This window comes from Schistocerca americana, chromosome 2 (genome assembly GCF_021461395.2).
Source record: "Schistocerca americana isolate TAMUIC-IGC-003095 chromosome 2, iqSchAmer2.1, whole genome shotgun sequence".
NCBI lineage: Eukaryota > Metazoa > Arthropoda > Insecta > Orthoptera > Acrididae > Schistocerca > Schistocerca americana.
In genome coordinates this window covers 385,278,414-385,295,779 of record NC_060120.1, presented here as the reverse complement: position 1 = coordinate 385,295,779, position 17,366 = coordinate 385,278,414, and the positions used below count along the sequence as shown (strand labels likewise).

The 17,366-nt window shown below is 42.7% G+C and overlaps 1 protein-coding gene across 1 annotated transcript in view; it reads right to left on the bottom strand.

Moving 5' to 3' along the window:
* The window catches only part of LOC124594102, a 394,923-nt gene that overhangs the window by 85,428 nt on the left and 292,129 nt on the right, over positions 1 to 17,366 (bottom strand). The window lies entirely within an intron of this gene.

The following is a 17,366-nucleotide window of genomic DNA, read 5'->3' as shown; positions in this document are numbered from 1 at the left end:
AAATTGCTTGCCCGCAAGAGAAAGGTGCTGCAACATCTGAATGCGAACAGTGTCTGGCCCTAGGGTGGAGGAGTGGGATGAAGTAATAAAGGTGGCATTGTAACACTCACGATTCTGAGAAGAGAAGGGTATCACCTGAGCCTCCTCCACTTGTTTGTAATGGAGGAAGGTATGGTGATAATGGGAGGAGCTCAAAATCTCTGCAAAATGGTGGCCAGGTGCTGGAGATAGCAGTAGAGTGCACGATGACATAGTCTGCTACTGTCAGGCTGGAAATTGGGGAATGGATCTTGGTCCGAGAGAGCCGTCAGAGGCTGGCCAACACAATGGAAGGGGTAGTGGAACTGTCAAAAGAACTAGTGAATGAAATCCAGCTAGCTTTTTTGCTATCCTGAAGAATGTGATAACACTGTGCACCCATCTGTTTATAATGAACACAGTTTGCCATCGTAGGATCGCAGTTAAGAATGCAGAGAGCACTTCTCTGTGGATGAATTGTCACAGTATGCCTCTGTCCAACAAGGGACCAGGATACTGCATGGTAAAGAGGAAGTGCAAGGAATGGAACATTCTGCAGTGGTAAGGATAACGTTTGTAAGATATTCCACCTGGTGATCACAACTGAGGAAATGTTGTTCATCAAGGAAGAGTACGGCCTCCAGTTGGCCTTAGTAAGCTGCCATTTTGGTAAGCTGCCACTGGCAGAGGTGGCATAGGAGTCAGCAATATATAAGACACAGTATATCATGTACAACAAAGTGGGAATTAAATCAAAATGTTAGAAGTAGTCAAAATCAAGCTACAGTAGCCCATTACAAAAAGTATTGTAAGGTGCTTAAAAATGTTATTAGGAAGGCAAAGAGTATGTGGTATGCAAATAGAACAGCTAATTCACAGGATAAAATTAAAACCATATGGTCAGTTGTGAAGGAAGTGTCTGGTCAGCAGCACAAGCTTGACGATATAAAGTCAGTTTGTAGTAAAAATGTTCTGTTACTGATAAATCAGATGCATGTACAGTATCTAATAATCATTTTCTGAGCATTGCTGGTGAATTAAATAAAAATTTAGTTTCTACAGGTAATCATATTACTTTCTTGGCAAATACCTTTCCGAGATTGATGTCTGAAATACTCCTTTGTGATACAGACAAGGGAAAGATTGAGTCAATAACTAAATCATTGAAGACTAAAAATTCTCATGGATATGATGGAGTGCCTAGCAGAATATTAAAGTACTGTGCTGAACATGTTAGCCCCATATTTAGCCATATTTGTAATTTTTCCTTTAGGAATGGTCAGTTTCCTGAATGATTAAAGTGCTCAGAAGTAAAGCTGCTTTATAAAAAGAGAGAAAGGAATAATGTAGACAATTTTAGACCTATTTCTATGCCACCAGTGTTTGCTAAAGTTATTGGAAAGGCTACGTATATAAGGATAATTGATCATTTTATATCACATGATTCGCTGTCAAATGTACAGTGCGGCTTTAGAAGCCATTTAACAAATGAAAATGCTATATTCTCTTTTCTCTGTGAGGTACTGGATGGGTTGAACAAAAGGTTTTGAATGCACGAATATTTTTTGATTTAACTAATGTGTTTAATTGTGTTGATCACAAAATATTGCTCCAGAACCTGGACCATTATGGAATACGGGGAGTAGCTCACAACTGGTTCACCTCCTACTTTAGCAACAGACAGCAGAAGGTCATTCATTATTCAGTGTTGAGAATGGCTGTGATGTGGGGTCTGAGTGGGATACAGTCAAGTGTTGGGATTTCCCAGAGATCAGTGTTGGGGCCACACCTGTTCTTTCTTTATAGAAATGATATGCCCTCTTGTATTATGGGTAACTCTAAAATATTTCTGTTTGCTGATGACACAGACTTAGAAGTAAGGGATGTTGTGTGCGACACTGGCTTGGGTTCAAATAGCGCAGTTCCTGACGTAAGTTCATGGCTTGTGGGAAATAAACTATCACTAAATCACAGTAAGACTCCGTTTTTACAGTTTCTAACACACAATTCAACAAAACCTGACATTTTAATTTCACAGAATGGGCATATGATTAGTGAAACTGAACAGTTCAAATTTCTAGGTGTTCAGATAGATAGTAGACTGTCATGGAAAGCCCATTTTCAGATCTTGTTCAAAGACGTAATGCTCCCATGTTTACTATTTCAATGGTATCTGAAGTGAGTGATCGTTCAACACAAAAATTAGCCCACTTTGCTAATTTTCATTGACTTATGTTGTATGGTATTATATTTTGGGTATCTCTTCCCATTCGAAAAGGATATTTTTGGATCAGAAACAGGCAGTTTTCTGATGGGTCACTCCTTCTATCCTGTCGATGAGTTCCTTGAAAAATTAAGCTGATTCTTATTGTATTGTATTGTTGATTGCATTTACTTAAACTTGATTTTTTCGGGTTCATCCGATTTTATCTGTCATGTACTAACACGTTCCATGACCATGGAGATTTGCTCCTCAGTTTGGTCCTACAGATCTTGATGTGTATAAAATTAGAAAAAAAAAAAAAAAAAAAAATGCTATATTCTCTTTTCTCTGTGAGGTACTGGATGGGTTGAACAAAAGGTTTTGAATGCACGAATATTTTTTGATTTAACTAATGTGTTTAATTGTGTTGATCACAAAATATTGCTCCAGAACCTGGACCATTATGGAATACGGGGAGTAGCTCACAACTGGTTCACCTCCTACTTTAGCAACAGACAGCAGAAGGTCATTCATTATTCAGTGTTGAGAATGGCTGTGATGTGGGGTCTGAGTGGGATACAGTCAAGTGTTGTGGTTTCCCAGAGATCAGTGTTGGGGCCACACCTGTTCTTTCTTTATAGAAATGATATGCCCTCTTGTATTATGGGTAACTCTAAAATATTTCTGTTTGCTGATGACACTGACTTAGAAGTAAGGGATGTTTTGTGCGACACTGGCTTGGGTTCAAATAGCGCAGTTCCTGACGTAAGTTCATGGCTTGTGGGAAATAAACTATCACTAAATCACAGTAAGACTCCGTTTTTACAGTTTCTAACACACAATTCAACAAAACCTGACATTTTAATTTCACAGGATGGGCATATGATTAGTGAAACTGAACAGTTCAAATTTCTAGGTGTTCAGATAGATAGTAGACTGTCATGGAAAGCCCATTTTCAGATCTTGTTCAAAGACGTAATGCTCCCATGTTTACTACTTCAATGGTATCTGAAGTGAGTGATCGTTCAACACAAAAATTAGTCCACTTTGCTAATTTTCATTGACTTATGCTGTATGGTATTATATTTTGGGTACCTCTTCTCATTCGAAAAGGATATTTTTGGCTCAGAAACAGGCAATTTCCTCCTGGGTCACTCCTTCTATCCTGTCGATGAGTTCCTTGAAAAATTAAGCTGATTCTTATTGTATTGTATTGTTGATTGCATTTACTTAAACTTGATTTTTTCGGGTTCATCTGATTTTATCTGTCATGTACTGACACGTTCCATGACCATGGAGATTTGCTCCTCAGTTTGGTCCTACAGATCTTGATGGATATATATATATATATATATATATATATATATATATATATATATATATATATATATATATATATATATATATATATATATATATATATATATATAAAAAGATGATGTGACTTACCAAACGAAAGTGCTGGCACGTCAATAGACACACAAACATACACACAAAATTCTAGCTTTCACAACCAACGGTTGCCTCGTCAGGAAAGAGGGAAGTAGAGGGAAAGACAAAAGGATTTGGGTTCTAAGGAAGAGGGTAAGGAGACATTCCAATCCTGAATGCGGAAAGACTTACCTTAGAGGGAAAAAAGGATGGGTATACACTCGCACACACACACATATCCATCCACACATATACAGACACAAGCAGACATATACAGAGGCAAAGAGTTTGGACAGAGATGTCAGTCGAGGCAGAAGTGCAGAGGCAAAGATGATGTTGAATGACAGGTGAGGTATGAGTGGCGGCAACTTGAAATTAGCGGAGGTTGAGGCCTGGTGGGTAACGGGAAGAGAGGATATACTGAAGGGCAAATTCCCATCTCCGGAGTTCTGATAGGTTGGTGTTAGTAGGAAGTATCCAGATAACCCGGACGGTGTAACACTGTGCCAAGATGTGCTGGCTGTGCACCAAGGCATGTTTAGCCACAGGGTGATCCTCATTACCAACAAACACTGTCTGCCTGTGTCCATTCATGCGAATGGACAGTTTGTTGCTGGTCATTCCCACATAGAATGCGTCACAGTGTAGGTAGGTCAGTTGGTAGATCCCGTGGGTGCTTTCACACGTGGCTCTGCCTTTGATCGTGTACACCTTCTGGGTTACAGGACTGGAGTAGGTGAACGTGGGAGGGTGCATGGGACAGGTTTTACACCGGGGGCGGTTACAAGGGTAGGAGCAAGAGGGTAGGGAAGGTGGTTTGGGGATTTCATAGGGATGAACTAAGAGGTTACGAAGGTTAGGTGGACGGCGGAAAGACACTCTTGGTGGAGTGGGGAGGATTTCATGAAGGATGGATCTCATTTCAGGGCAGGATTTGACGAAGTCGTATCCCTGCTGGAGAGCCACATTCAGAGTCTGATCCAGTCCCGAAAAGTATCCTGTCACAAGTGGGGCACTTTTGGAGTTCTTCTGTGGGAGGTTCTGGGTTTGAGAGGCTCTGGTTATTTGCTTCTGTACCAGGTCGGGAGGGTAGTTGCGAGATGCGAAAGCTGTTGTCAGGTTGTTGGTGTAATGGTTCAGGGATTCCGGACTGGAGCAGATTCGTTTGCCATGAAGACCTAGGCTGTAGGGAAGGGACCGTTTGATGTGGAAAGGGTGGCAGCTGTCATAATGGAGGTACTGTTGCTTGTTGGTGGGTTTGATGTGGACGGACGTGTGAAGCTGGCCATTGGACAGGTGGAGGTCAACATCAAGGAAAGTGGCATGGGATTTGGAGTAGGACCAGGTGAATCTGATGGAACTAAAGGAGTTGAGGTTGGAGAGGAAATTCTGGAGTTCTTCTTCACTGTGAGTCCAGATCATGAAGATGTCATCAATAAATCTGTACCAAACTTTGGGTTGGCAGGCCTGGGTAACCAAGAAGGCTTCCTCTAAGCGACCCATGAATAGGTTGGCGTACGAAGGGGCCATCCTGGTACCCATAGCTGTTCCCTTTAATTGTTGGTATGTCTGGTCTTCAAAAGTGATGACGTTGTGGGTCAGGATGAAGCTGGCTAAGGTAATGAGGAAAGAGGTTTTAGGTAGGGTGGCAGGTGATCGGCGTGAAAGGAAGTGCTCCATCGCAGCGAGGCCCTGGACGTGCGGGACATTTGTTTATAAGGAAGTGGCATCAATGGTTACAAGGATGGTTTCTGGTGGTAACGGATTGGGTAAGGATTCCAGGCGTTCGAGAAAGTGGTTGGTGTCTTTGATGAAGGATGGGAGACTGCATGTAATGGGTTGAAGGTGTTGATCTTTTTTTTTTCCCCACGTGGAATGTTTCCTTCCATTCCACTTGGGAAAAATATATCTAAAAACAAAGATGATGAGACTTACCAAACAAAAGCGCTGGCAGGTCGACAGACACACAAACAAACACAAACATACACACAAAATTCAAGCTTTCGCAACAAACGGTTGCTTCATCAGGAAAGAGGGAACTAGAGGGAAAGACGAAAGGATGTGGGTTTTAAGGGAGAGGGTAAGGGGTCATTCCAATCCCGGGAGCGGAAAGACTTACCTTAGGGGGAAAAAGCACAGGTACACACTCGCACTCACACACATATCCATCTGCACATACACAGACACAAGCAGACATTTATAAAGGCAAAGAGTTTGGGCAGAGATGTCAGTCGAGGCGGTAGTACAGAGGCAAAGATGTTGTTGAATGACAGGTGAGATATGAGCGGTGGCAACTTGAAATTAGCAGAGGTTGAGGCCTGGTGGGTAATGGGAAGAGAGGATATACTTAAGGGCAAGTTCCCATCTCTGGAGTTCTGATAGGTTGGTGTTAGTGGGATGAACCAAGAGGTGGGTCCCGCTGTGATCGAGGACCGAACTGTTACAGGCAGGGTTCAATTTGGACAGTGTCTTGAGGAGTTGGATCATTAGGAGCAGGATTAGGATTATTTTTCTTCGTGGCAAAGTGATATTTTCAGCAGAGAGTACAAGTGTAGGACAGTAAATCTTTGATGAGGGCTGTTTGGTTGAATCTGGGAGTAGGGCTGAAGGTGAGACCTTCGGATAGAACAGAGGTTTCGGATTGGGAGAGAAGTTTGGAGGAAAGGTTAACTACTGAATTAGGGTGTTGTGGTTCCAGATTGTGTTGATAAGAATTTGAGGTTTTGGGGAAAGTGGAGCTGGAAGTGGGTGATTGAGTAGATGGGAGAGACTGGGTCTGTGTGCAATGAGAGGAGGTTGAGGTTTGCTGGAAAGGATGTGGAGGGTGAGCGAGTTGCCTTTCCTAATCCTACTCCTAATGATCCAACTCCCCAAGACACTATCCAAATTGAACCCTTCCTGGAACAGTTCTGTCCTCCATCACAGCAGGACCCACCTCCTCTTCCTCAAAATCACCCTCTCCAAACCTGCCAGTAATTTCTCACTTCCAGCCTTGCCTCTCAATCCGTCTTGAAAAACCTTAATCCTACTCCCAACATCACCACTGCTGAAGCTGAGGCTATCCGTGATCTGAAGGCTGACCAATCCATCTTCATTCTTCCGGCAGACAAGGGTTCCATGACCGTGGTACTTGATCGTCGGGAGTATGTGGCTGAGGAACTGCATCAGCTTTCAGACAAAACTACATACAAAGTTTGGCAAGGTAATCCCATTCCTGATGTCCAGGCTGAGCTTCAAGGAATCCTCAGAACCTTAGGCCCCCTACGAAACCTTTGACCTGACTCCATCAACCTCCTGACCCCACTGACACCCCGCACCCCTACCTTCTACCTACTTCCTAAAATTCACAAACCCAATCATCCCGGCCGCCCCATTGTAGCTGGTTACCAAGCCCCCACAGAACATATCTCTGGCTACGTAGATCAACATCTTCAACCCATTACATGCAGTCTCCCATCCTTCATCAAAGACACCAACCACTTTCTCGAACGCCTGGAATCCTTACCCAATCTTTTACCCCCGGAAACCATCCTTGTAACCATTGATGCCACTTCCTTATACACAAATATTCCGCACGTCCAGGGCTTCGCTGTGATGGAGCACTTCCTTTCACGCCGATCACCTGCCACCCTATCTAAAACCTCTTTCCTCATTACCTTAGCCAGCTTCATCCTGACTCACAACTTCTTCACTTTCGAAGACCAGACATACCAACAATTAAAGGGAACAGCCATGGGTACCAGTATGGCCCCCTCATACACCAACCTATTTATGGGTCACCTAGAGGAAGCCCTCTTGGTTACCCAGGCCTGCCAACCCAAAGTTTGGTACAGATTTTTTGATGACATCTTCATGATTTGGACTCAGAGTGAAGAAGAACTCCAGAATTTCCTCTCCAACCTCAACTCCTTTGGTTCCATCAGATTCACCTGGTCCTACTCCAAATCCCATGCCACTTTCCTTGACATTGACCTCCATCTGTCCAATGGCCAGCTTCACACGTCCGTCCACATCAAACCCACCAACAAGCAACAGTACCTCCATTATGACAGCTGCCACCCATTCCATATCAAACGGTCTCTTCCCTACAGCCTAGGTCTTCGTGGCAAACAAATCTGCTCCAGTACGGAATCCCTGAACCATTACACCAACAACCTGATAACAGCTTTCGCATCCCCCAACTACCCTCCCGACCTGGTACAGAAGCAAATAACCAGAACCACTTCCTCATCCCTTCAAACCCAGAACCTCCCACAGAAGAACCCCAAAAGTGCCCCACTTGTGACAGGATACTTTACAGGACTGGATCAGACTCTGTATGTGGCTCTCCAGCAGGGATACAACTTCCTCAAATCCTGCCCTGAAATGAGATCCATCCTTCATGAAATCCTCCCCATTCCACCAAGAGTGTCTTTCCGCCATCCACCTAACCTTTGTAACCTCTTAGTTCATCCCTATGAAATCCCCAAACCACCTTCCCTACCCTCTGGCTCCTACCCTTGTAACCACCCCCAGTGAAAAACCTGTCCCATGCACCCTCCCACCTCCACCTACTCCAGTCCTGTAACCCGGAAGGTGAACACGATCAAAGGCAGAGCCACGTGTGAAAGCACCCACGTGATTTACCACTGACCTGCCTACACTGTGAAGCTTTCTATGTGGGAATGACCAGCAACAAACTGTCCATTTGCATGAATGGACACAGGCAGACAGTGTTTGTTGGTAATGAGGATCACCCTGTGGCTAAACATGCCTTGGTGCACAGCCAGCACATCTTGGCACAGTGTTACACCGTCCGGGTTATCTGGATACTTCCCACTAACACCAACCTATCAGAACTCCGGAAATGGGAATTTGCCCTTCAGTATATCCTCTCTTCCCGTTACCCACCAGGCCTCAACCTCCGCTAATTTCAAGTTGCCGCCACTCATACCTCACCTGTCATTCAACAACATCTTTGCCTCTGTACTTCCGCCTCGACTGACATCTCTGCCCAAACTCTTTGCCTTTATAAATGTCTGCTTGTGTCCGTATATGTGCGGATGGATATGTGTGTGTGTGCGAGTGTATACCTGTCCTTTTTTCCCGCTAAGGTAAGTCTTTCCACTTCCAGGATAGGAATGACTCTTTACCCTCTCCCTTAAAACCCACATCCTTTCGTCTTTCCCTCTCCTTCCCTCTTTCCTGATGAAGCAACCGTGGGTTGCGAAAGCTTGAATTTTGTGTGTGTGTTTGTGTGTCTATCAACATACCAACACTTTCATTTGGTAAGTTACACCATCTTTGTTTTTAGATATATTTTTCCCACGTGGAATGTTTCCCTCTATTATATTCATAGAGAGAGAGAGAGAGAGAGAGAGAGAGAGAGAGAGAGAGAGAGAGAGAGAGAGAGAGAGAAAGAAAGAGAGAGAGAGAGGGGGAGGAGAGCAAATAGTCACACGAGTACGTGTGTGCATGGAGTCTGAAAGGAACATGAGTTCTCCTGTATTAAGGCAGAAGAGGTTAATTTGATTAAGAAGGTCAGCCAAGAGGGCACCTCTCGGACAGTTTCTGGGAGAACCCCAAAGGGACCCATGTATAGTCACACCTTGCAGCAGAAAGGGGTGAGGTAGCTGCCCAATAAGCTGGAGGAAGTCTGCCCTGATGGCATCATATGATGGAGGGATGTAACTGGTACAAAGGGAAAAGGTCAAGTGAGGAAGGAAAAGGTGAACTGCAACAGCTTGAGGGGAGGTACTCAGGGAGATGGGTTGACCAAGAATGACATCCCATGTCCTGTGAGATGGAATACCAACCTCAGGGGAAGTTCAAAATGGAACAGGATGAAATGTGAGAGCACAAAGCGGTCATGAGGATGTAATTTTGTTTCCTGAAGGCAGAGAACAAGTGGATACAGCAGTTCTAAGAAGAGCCATAAATCCTAAGAAGAGCTGTAAATCCTCTTCGTTCGATTGACGGCCACAAATGTTCCATTGGAGGAGAGTCATGACGGGTAAAAAATGAAGGGGTGTCATCACGGTGGCTGCCAACTGCCAGCCTTTGAAGAATCGCTGCTACAGGGCACGGAGGCAGGAGGACCCTGCACCATGAGGTCTACAGAAGCATCAGCATTCTTCTGCTGTTGGCCTGCAGAATCCAGGGCAGAAAAATGGTTGGTGGTGTGCACTGGCGACAAACAGAGGTCAGCCAGGTGAGGGTATCACATGGCGACACCGTTGAAGACGATCTTTGAGTCAGCGAAGGAGAAGACCATTTGCCTTTGTTTGAATTCTTCAAGCTTTTCCAGTTAGCAGAGAAAGACTGAGGTGTTGGTTGGCTGGAGAGACATAGGAAGTCTTCACGGGAGTATTCTATCTGTCCTTTCCAGGCCGCTGGTTGAGTAGCTGGTGGCTTCGCCCCATGAGGCAAGAGTTAGGTGGTGTGTTGCACAGCTGGAGGAGGAGACAGGGACGCTACCATGACAGTGGGCGATTTGACAAGCGAGGTGCTAAATCTGAGATCACATGTCTGGATGGCCATGTCTTTCGCAGAGCGAGATGTAGCAAGAACAGTACTGCAGGTGCCAGATGGTAGCACGCAGGGTTTCTGACTAGCCAACAACTTGCAAGCGGACGGGTAAGGTACTTTTTCTTTCATCCAGATCTCCTGGACAGCCTGCTCATCAAGATACTTGGGACAATGGTGGAAGGTGGCGACATGGCTGCCAGTGCAGTTGATGCAGCGGGGAGGAGAAGGCGGACAATCGCCCTAGTGAGCATCCCTCCCACAGGTTACACATTCTGCCAGGTGTTGACAGAACTCTAGAGTGTGGTTGTAACAATGACACTGATAACAGGACATAGGATTTGGAATATACTGTCTGAATGTGATAACGTCATAAGCTGCTTTGATATTTGATGGAAGAACCACTCAATCAAATGTGAGAAGGAGAGTGCGTGTGGGCACTAAGGGGGCATCTACTTTTCTCATCACCCAATGGATGGCAATGACACTCTGATCACAAAGGTATGTTTGGATTTCTGCCTATGTCAGACCATCAAGCACCCTAGTGTAAATAACACCATGGGAAGAATTCAGCATTCAATAGGCCTTGACACAAACAGGATAGCCATAGAGGAGCGAAGCTGCAAGCAGGTGTTGTGCTTGAGAATCAGAAACAGTCACCAAAAGCAAAGTGCCATTGCGTAAATGAGAGTAGGATTTCATAGGGCCAACAACTGCATCAACACCTCTCTGAATAATAAACGGATTTACTGTTGTGTAGGACTGACAGTTTTGTGTATGTGAAACCATGAAGAACCTTGGTGCAGCTGGGAGTGTCTTTGAATCGTTACCCTCATTCCGTTTATGTCTTGTAGCCATTGCCTGTGAAGATGATTGGCTCATTGCAAGAAAATCCCCCATAACTGCCAGCGTCTCCGATGGTGCCCCCCCCCCCCCCCCCCCCTCCAAATTGGACGTCCACTTCAGAAGAGGCACACCCACCTTAGGTGATTGTTCACACATAAGGTCACACCTTCCGAATGCCTGACAGAGGGACCAATTGGCAATTTGGGAAGGTAGCAACTGAGGAAATCACCCCTCCCTGGGCCTGGCCTGTACCTGAGGATATGTGTGAACCCTACCTATCGACTTGGGGCTGGGAATTACCCATTGCCCAGTGACCTGTTACACATCAGACATGTGGGCTGGCCTTCAGGAGCACACAGGGAAGAAGAAGAAAAAGAGGAACTTCAAACGCCAAAGTGGAGGAAGGATAGGAGAAGGTGAATGGAGAATGAAAAAAGGAACTGTGGAGAGCATTCTGATATTGACTACCAAAAATGCAGAATACATTTCCAAAAACAGTCCAGACATGTTCCCCAAGGGAGAGGAAAAAGAACAGCAAGAGGCTAAATATGCAGCATGGAAGGGAAAACATGCTGCAAAGGCTGGGGACCCGTGCTAGCCAAGCAAGAACTCTCCAAAGAGCAGTGAGCCCACTGGGGGCTTGTACTATGTCGCTGCTTGAAAATGACATTATGCAGCTGTCACTACTCACTACATTCAGAGGTCTCTCATTTGTCCTGGAGATGATTAGTTACAACAGACATCATCTGCCTCACTTGGCCACCCTTCAAAAACCTAGTACCCTCTTACTGACGGGCAAAAGCACATCAGACAACCAACACATCCCCTGGACTTCCACAAGCATAACTGCTTTCAATTCCACGAAGACTTTCCCAGCCATGTCTTGAGGGACCCACTGTGTTCGTGGATCACAAGCACCTTATGTCAGTGTTTCATGGAGTCATGGAGCTCAGCTCTCCATGCAAAGTCGGCAGGTTGATTTCATTGCACAATTTACAACTGACATCTGACACATCTCCAGCCAGCTCAACGTCATCGCTGATTGTTGGTCTCACGACTGTGCCTTGATTGCAGCTGGTGGCGCCCTGGCTGTTGGTCAAGAATCAGATCCCTTCCTTCTTCAATGTCAGCTGGATCCATCATCAAATGGTTTGCATCATGGACTCTTTCCTCTGCAAGGTTCTTGCTGAAAGGTATAGTGTGACATGTCATGCAATAAGGTTCGCACCTTATTCCAGCTAAATACAGGGTTGCCACAAGTTTCCCCAAGTGAAGTTCCCTGATATTTCCCCAGCACCCAAACAAGTTTTAGCATTTTTCCCTGACAAATTTAGAGATCTCAAGGGTAAGTTAAGATGTAAGTTGAGAATCTGTCTTTGCACGTACGGAACAAGAAACAATAGTGCAAATGAGGAAATATCTAAAAAATACTTGCAAGCAGATGGCGTTTCCTGATGTCAGCAAAAATCTTAAGTACTAACGTTAACATCTTTTGTAATGAACTGTTTTTAGATGGAGAAGCAACCCAAACAGTACATGTGTTTCATTAAGACCACTGATGTTATTTCATTTCAATAAAACAAAACACATTTGGTGACAAAAATATGCGTGTTCTTGGAGTTGCATGACAGATTTAAAAATCTTCACTGATTTCAGAAATAATCTCAGAAAAAAGTGATTTCAGAAATAACCTCAGAAAAAAGTAGGCCTCTTGAAAGTAGTATTTAAGATGGGGAAGCTATGAACAACGCTGTAGGTGACCGCCAATAAAATGTTAGTTCTACTATGTTCGTTATTATCAATTATAGCTCAATGTGTTGTATCCATTATTGTGCATGTATTTTGTGATTTTTCCTTCAAGAAATATATGAATACAAAGCATACAAACTTCCAGCAATGGACACAATTTTCTTCTTCCATACTTTCTAACATATAAACTACTTTTTAAGTGGCAAAATGTACTAGAACAAATAAAATGTCTGCAAAACACCACACTGCAAAATTACTTGAGGTGAGACAGTGGCAATTCCTAAAATCCATTGCCCATGGTCTCTGGCCTGCTGAAGAGCATCACAGTCCTGGGTCTGTGGATAAACCATGAAAATCTGCTGCATACACCCCATACAAACAGATATAGCCTGTGGGCAGATTGGTGAGTCTAGATCTGATGGGCTGGGCCTGCACATTACTGGGAACCGAATGGCTTCAGATTGGCAGGCCAGATCCATTACAGATACCAGCAGAAACGGGCTGCAGTTTTGGCTCGTAGCAGCTATTCATGACCCAAAGACCGCAAGTTGATGAAATGAGACCACAGTGATCAACTCATACAAAAGATAACTTGTTCAAGTTCTCTGAGAATCAATAATAATGAGAATAGACAGAAACTCACCATAAATATGATCTCTGAGCCACAGACAGGCATATAGAAAAGACAATCACACTCTCACAACTACATATTCAGCCATAGCTTTTGTCAGAAAATGAGAACACACACACACACACACACACACACACACACACACACACACACACACACATTCACACAATCACTAGACACAACCCACACACACATGACCCCTGCCTCTGGCCACTGCATATACGGTATCAGAGAATTGGATCCACACAAGCCGCTCCTCATGCCTCCCTGCCTCTCGTTGGCAGCTGCTAGACAAATGGCAAGAAATGGTGGCAGCACTGACTGCAATTGAAGGGAGTGGTAGAAAGGGAGAAACAGTAGTAGTGAGGAGTAGGGAAGCGGTGCACATATTCAGCTGCTCCAGCCAATGATGATGCACGAAATCTCAGTAAGTAAACCATTTCATCTAGTGAAACAAAAATGAGGTTTTTCCCGTGTTTTTTTTTTCAAATTTCCCAGATGTGTTTGAAATTCCCTGATATTCCCTGATTTCCAAAACCTGTGGCAACCCTGAAATGGCACCGCCACATTTTTGACATTTTTTGCAACTTGTTTCACCCGGGCATTAAAGCTAGTGTTAAATTAGTGGCTGATAAGGTTGTCTGGGCGAGACTGCAAAGGGATTGTTGACAGTGGGCAAAGTGTTGTCACATATGTCAATCTTAAAAAATTGCTCACCATGTTTCTGTTCCTATCTCTTCTTTCCTCTCCCCTTCAGGGTGATTTACACACATCCACTTTGATATTGTTGGCTCTTTCCTCCCCTCTTGTGGTTTCTGCTACCTTGTGACAATAACAGACAGATTCACAAGCTTGTTTAAGGCTGTTCCATTGCTGCTCTCTTCCTTGCCCAGGTTCGTTCATGTCCCCAGTCACACTACCCCTACTTCAAACAATATATACAAAGAAGCTCTGTAAGTCAAAAACAAATTCCATGTGTACAAAGTCTTGGGCACAGCTATAAATAAAAACTCTGGCAATGTCAGGCTTCTCAGTAAGTTGTAGACTATGTTTCAAAGCTGTGGGAACATCAATTTACTTCCCGGAGTGGTTCAGAGTTACTCTCACTACCAAATTCAGATACTTTCTTGGTTGTCCCAAACGCTTCTTGGGTAGTATTTCATGCTGACACAGACCATATTGAGGATTCTTTTGTGGTAAGGTGTAATTCATTTATATTAGAACTGTGCATGTTTCCATAGTGTCTGTCACCGGTTTATTGATTATAACAGAAAAACAAAATAGAGAAATTAAGCATCAACAGCATATTCCACCACATCAACAAAAACAGTCTGATGATGCTTGGTCAGTTTTTGGATTCCATGCCTGTAGAAAGTTACTAGTTTGGCAACAAAGATATCATCAGTCTAAGTGTAAAGTATATTTTCAGTTACAAAAGCTCTTCATGATGGTTGCTCAATAAGGAGCAAGAAGGGTAAATGTCTGTGGGTGCAAGATAAGAATAAGTGTGATAGCAACACTTGATGCTGTTTCTTTGGTTGGCTTTCTTACATGGCGAGTGCAAGGCATCTCTGTTGTTGGCAACAGATGCGAACTGTGATGTCACACACTTGGGATACAGTTTGTAAAAGAAAACAGTTCCTTTGTGCCACCAGATAAGTAACATTGAATTCTGAGGACTCACATTGGCCATTGCTGTTTCTTTCTATTTTCCTCAAGATTGTCTACAGAAAGTAAATGCCTCATGAAGGTCAAATGGCTGCAGGTCATCACATTTGTCAGTCACTGGGTATACTAACTTAACCATAGTTGTAAACCATAAAAACCTTCTTCATCAAATCCCATTAATCTTCTTGAAAGTGGTGAATACATCACATTTAAACTATCCTATTTGAAATGAAAGAGCTATTAGGTAAACATTAACATCGAAACTCAACAAGTTTGATGAAAGGATATGCATGAAGAGCTACATGAATTTGCAGTTCTCATATTCATTCCATGGGGTGGAGGTAAACAACCTTATAATCAGGACAGAGGGGACACAATCAAACACAATTCACCACGTGACAACATATTGGAAATGCACCGTTCTGGGACAACAGTCATAAAACTACAACAAGTCATTGACAATTGCACAGTAGTCAAAAGCTGTGGAGGCCTCCCAAAAACTTTTTGGGTCTATGACACTCATTTGCAGGACACCAAGAATTTAGGACAGGGTGCACTAACCGTTACATTGATGTTGTCAACTCAACTGATGTTGGGGGCAGGAATTTGAAGCATTTGCAATAAAAACTAATTTGAGAAAAGTGTGTTTAAAATTTGATTTCCATTTTCATTTTCAATAATGTCTTAGCTCACATTTACTGATAGTCTGTGCTTGTTACAATAAAAGTTCATTCACACACTCTGTACATTAGCAAAAATTAAAACATGTGACCTACAGATATCATTACTAACAACGTTGTGTCTTATTTTACTACATGTCAACTATCTCACCACAGTGCTTTTTCTGCATGACAGCTTAAGCGAACACCACAGAAAATTCACATCGAATGTAATCACTCATGGACAGGAAATTGAAGTTTGTCTAGCTTTAACTGTTAAGCTGAAACCATTATCTTCAGCTAATTTAAGTAGTATTATGGTTTTGGGCACAACAGGTATTAAATAAGTTATTCTAAACGTACAGACTTCTGTGTGCTCATCACTGATTGGCTGTTGTTTTATGGTCGTAGCTCAACAATAATGCATTTCTGACCTATGATTAACTTAAATATTTTGCTCAAATTGTTTTACCCCAACTTAGTCTGCCTTATTGTCAGGTTGTTTTTCCTCACATTGTATACACTCTGTCACAGACATACTGTACCAGTGCTAGTACTCAAAACTGAGGCATGCAAGTTTTTTGAGTAAAATACATGTAAAATTTAATGGTGAAGCTCATGCTGCCTGTATTCTGTTGGAAACTTAAGAACATCCTCTTCAGAACTGAAGCTGGTAACATGGTAAAAATTTAGTACAGTTACAGACAGCTCTCAAAACTGACCATTTAGTGGGCGGAAAGATTTTTTTCATGTTGCGAGAAGACAATTTTGCTGGCTCAGATGTGTTAGGTTTTTAAGTTAAATTATCTGCTTGTAAATATAATTTTGGTTTTCTACTCAAGGATAAGTCTTTTTTACACCTCCTGTTACAACAGAATTTTTTTTTCATTTGAAATGTGCAATAAAATATAATTTTCTTGTTTAGTAATCACTGCAAAAGAACACATTTACCTGGTTTCAGTTTACTATAATGTATGCTATAAATGCTTTCTGTTTTGTTCAGGTAATAGCATACCTGGCCATTATGCACTTAAGATATTCTGAAATATCAATACAGCTGGCCACAACCAGAATGCATGCTGAATTTCATTTAAAGTTTAATATGCTGTTGGAAGAGACTGTTGAAATAATATCTTTTTGATATGACCTAAAAAATTAATGGTGGTGAGTTAAATTTTGTCACACTTCTGGTGATTCATTGATGGAGTTAAATTTAGTTACATTTCAGGTGATTCACTGACTGGAATTTGTTTTACATGAAGTGCATATCATCACCATTTGAGATTATGAAGCTGACCTCATTTCTGTAAGTTTCTGACTCAATATAGTACAAATTTCACCATTAAATTTGTTATTTATGACTTACTTGTATATCAGTCATGCTTCTCTAACAGCAGTATTGTTTTAGATCTGCCTAGTAATGTAATGGTATTGTAATATTCAAACTTCTTAATGCAGGAATATATTTTAAAATAAATAAAATCAGCTATTCAATGCTGAGTAAGCAAAATGACACAATTTCAGAGACTTTACTGGTCTCATACAGATGTATGTATGTATATCGACGGAATCAGAGGGTGAAAATTTGTACCAATTCCTGACCTTGGTACAAATTTTCACTTGCTGCTTCTAATTATGCACATATAACATTGAATAC